Source organism: Cupressus sempervirens, chromosome 5 (genome assembly GCF_028749045.1).
Source record: "Cupressus sempervirens isolate cs-2001-9-10 chromosome 5, ASM2874904v1, whole genome shotgun sequence".
NCBI lineage: Eukaryota > Viridiplantae > Streptophyta > Pinopsida > Cupressales > Cupressaceae > Cupressus > Cupressus sempervirens.
In genome coordinates, this window is record NC_143122.1 from 890,318,258 (window position 1) to 890,322,533 (window position 4,276).

At 36.5% G+C, this 4,276-nt stretch overlaps 1 long non-coding RNA gene across 1 annotated transcript; it reads left to right on the forward strand.

Moving 5' to 3' along the window:
• The first annotated feature begins 960 nt into the window (after positions 1 to 960).
• LOC149558784 (uncharacterized) lies at positions 961 to 1,708 on the forward strand. The gene is made up of 2 exons (XR_016352479.1): positions 961 to 1,085; positions 1,185 to 1,708. It is a non-coding gene; the product is annotated as an uncharacterized LOC149558784 (long non-coding RNA).
• Positions 1,709 to 4,276: the final 2,568 nt, after the last annotated feature.

The window sequence follows — 4,276 nt, forward strand, 5'->3', positions numbered from 1 at the left end:
AGCAATGATGTTGGGGTGATATTAGAGTGGATGCAAAACTCCATTAATGGGTCTTAAATATATCTTTATATATGTATTACTGATACTTTAAGATGTATGTGGGCATGTTTTGGAAGAGGGTAGCCAGCTCATCTCACATGTTAATTTTGTAGTAGAATTTATAGGTAGTCTAAGGCCATCACTCTATTATCAACTTTATATTCTGTTCTCCTTTTTTTCTTAATGTTGAGTATATTTTGTTGTTACAATACTTGGAGGATTCCACTCCAGTATTGCGTTTGGTCTATCATTTTGTACATTTTTTAGATATATCATATCTGTTTATCATTGAATATTTTGCTTAAATAGAAACTGTAAGATCGTAATTCCAATGCAGCATTCACCTGAGTTTTTGGTTCTGCAGCTTTTTGTCTCCATTCCTCTAAAATTGCCTACACCAGACCCTGCATGGAATTATCCGAACTCTGTACATTTCAAGCTTTGGCATTATCGGTGGTCACAAGCATAATTATGACTGATTTTTTTGATTTATCTATGCTCATCGTACCTACTTAAATGCTTACCTTGTTATAAAAGACTGCATTGCACTATTGTTAATTAGTTCATGGCTTGATTTTTTTGGTGATACTACATCCAATACATTTAACAAGTTATTACATATCCAAACTAAATGTACTGGATATGGTGTTACATGTCTTTGGGAAAGGGAGGGCTCTGGTTTCAATAAATCCTATTTGCTCCTATACTTTTGCTTCCTTGCTTGTTGATTTATAGCTACAAACCAATGCTAAATGTACAATTTTTCACATTCATCTGCATATCTTTTCATTTTGAATTCTGTACAGATTCCTTCATATATTACAATTCAAGTTGTTTTATCAATCATTAAAATCAACAGTTAGAGCAAGCACTAATTATCTAATTGGAAATTTCTTAAACAGGAGCCTCGCTTAGGTAGATGGGGTCGCATTCAAGCTGCTCGCAACGGTGTTGCTTTGTACCCTATAGATATTTCATGATGAGCATGAGGAGAAAATTGGAATTATCGTATCATATCTTTGTTGCTTCTCTCAGTGATATGCCTGGTATGTACATTAGTGTATAGGAGAACTTGGTGCATGTTTTGGGAAATCCTTTATAGCAACACATTCTCCTGATTTGTCAATGTTTGCTTTATGTCTAAGGTCGTCTGCTGCATTTCAAGTTTCAAGCACCAAGATCGTTCTGACCCCTAACTGTGGCCGACCAGAATATTTTATTCGGGAATATATCAAATGTATTTTTAGGAAGTTGGCTTGGCATGAGACGTAGTGCAGAGAGAATTTTCTAATTTTGTCCTCTCAATCTATGCATTCTTTTATTTGTTGTAAAGCCAATGTAATTTTGTAGTAGATATGAAAAAAATTGCTTAATGATTTAATCTTTTTAATACACCTCTAGAAGTTGCCTTCTTGAGGTCAATTTTGAGAAACCTGAATCTACATCAGGTGCCATGCAAATTCGCCAGATTTTATCAAATTTTAGGCTATATCTAAATGGGCCTCGCAAAATAATTTTACATAGAAGGTGAATTGTATGGCCTATCAGTGCATGTCTCATTATTTAGTGGAGTTGGATTCTACTGAACATTATGTATTTTGGCATTTCTCATATTTAACTTTTCTGTAATACAGAAAATGTGCTCGATCTTTACTTGTATCATAAAGAATTATGTCATCAAATTGTCAAACAAGGTGACTGACACATGAGGTTGGTAGTACAAAATTACATTAAAGTCGCAAAAAATTAAAGAATGGATTTCACAACATAAAAATGCAATGTGCTGTAACATATAACTCATGAAACCATAATCAGGAGCTGGTGATAAATTGAATGGCTGTATGTTACTGCATGTGTGGCACCTTTTATGCTGAAATCAATCGTTGTATTATTTTTGGCATTTTAACGTTATGGTGTTATATAATGTGTAATGTAGATCAAAGTTAAATATGTAGTTCTTTGTCAGCTGAAGACCACATTGGACTGCACGGATGGCATCCTTTTCAAGTTTAAATCAATTGGTGTCAATTTTCATTGTAACTATATGTTTTATACTTTTTGCAATTTAGATTAATGTTAAATTTGGAGTTCAAGTGCAATAAAATAAGCAATGGGCACTGTATGGCACACATGCAAGGAGTTACAATTCACCGTGGCTATTAGAGAATACAATGAGTGCCGGTCACGACAATAACCAATAGTATTCCACATTACACAAAGAAGCGAAGTTCCACTCAGTGGTAGAGAACTGCACATATCAGAATATTGCATGTGGGGTGAACTTTATGATTTTACATTTTGAGCTTATTTGCATGCTATTTCCATAGCTATACATTTGAAGATTGACAACATTAGTTGGCTTTTGATTTGCATGCTTTTATGCAAAGTCTTGTTGAGTCTATTGGTGCAAAAACAGTGACAATCACTTAAAATCATTGTTGTTGATGTGTAAGGGCATGACATAATTTGCTTCATCAAACTGTAAATGATGACACGCACACACAAAAACTAGGCAAGGTTAGTTTCTCCATTCATCAAACCTTGAGATGAATAGATTTAAAGGCCTGGAGCAAAGATGAAGGATGACAATAATCCAATTTTTTTGCCCTAGGATGATGAAATAATGTTAATATCATATTCTTTGAATGATACAGAAAGTGAAAAATGAATTGATACTTTGCCAATTGTGGATGGTAGAGAACTTGTGCTCTTGTAAGAGGTCAAAAGTTCAAATCTGTAGTGGGGAGGGGTTGTACACCTTATATTAAAAGCATTAATATAAGCACAATAAGAATAGCAATCGACCAAAGAGTACTATCCTAGGGTGATGAAATAATGTTTTTGATTAACTAAAACAGGGTTTGAAGGGTGCTTGAAACCTTGTACAAGCCTAAAGTTTTCAATGAGTGCATAAACAAAAGGTACAATAAATAAATGTAGAACTAGTCACCCCCCAATCTAAGGGTAACCATGGTGACAAAAAGCCAGTCACCAGCCAAAAGAAAAGATCCAGCTAGGAGGCAGGGCCAGATACATCACGATTTGCCCTTTGATTTAGAGCCTCCCTTGCATGATCGAAGATTCATTTTTAAGGAGCAGATGGCCTTGTTTTCTTTCTTTTTACTGCATTCCAACTATCCTCCACCTTAGTTGCTTCAGCAATCCGATCTCCAGAAGAAACAGAACAATGGAACCCAAGAGAATTCGAGAAAACAACAATCTCCCTAGAAGAACCCAAAGCCAATTGGCCCCCCACTGAAACAGGAGGAAAGTCCAGAACAAGGGCGGGGCCAAGAGAGGGAACAGGGTCCTGGCCCCCAATAGGACCACGAGGAACAACAAACTCCTCCACCGAAGAATCATCTGCAAGGGAGACATCCGTAGACAAGGGTAGAACAGAGGAGGTCTCCAAAGAAGGGGCCACAAGAGAGCCATTTGAGACAACAGTCGTGGCAGCCACCAAAGAGTCCTAAGGAGAGTCACCATCCCCAACAGAGGGGGCTTTGAGGATAGTGTAATGATCATTCGACACATTCTTCCACCAAGGAGACTTCTTCTGTCTAGGTTTTTCAGAGGAGCAGCAAGGTGACCGGTCTTGTGGCACTTCCTGCATCGAAAAGGGATACCTTCGTAATCAAGACACTGGATCCAAGATCCAATTAGAGAGGCCAAACAAATCTTCGCTGAGAGACCTTTGGAGATGTTGACCTCAACTAGGATCCGAGCATAAGTGGTGCTATACACATTGGAAGAAGCATAAGTGATGAAATAATGTTAATATCATATTCTTTGAATGTTAAAAAAAGCTAAAACAATGATTCAATGCTCAACTTTAGATGGTGGGAAACTTGTGTTTTTGTAAGAGAGGTCACGAGTTAAAATGTATAGGAGATAGGGTTTGCACACCTTATATTAGAGGTGCAATAACATGTCTCCTAGATATTTAAGTATGAGGTAGTCTTGTATAATGGATTATAAATGACCTATGTGTTATGCCATTTCAATGTTCAAAATAAAATAAAGTTCATCCTTCATAAACATAGCATACAATTTAAATACTCCAACTCTAGATGGTGAGAAACTTGTGTTCTTGTAAGAGAAGTCACGAATTCAAATGTATGAGAGATAGGGTTTGTACAACTAATATTGGAAGTGCAATCAGATGTCTCCTACATATTGAAGTATGAGGTAGGCTTGTGCAATGGATTATAAATGACCTATGCTCTCTCATTTCAAT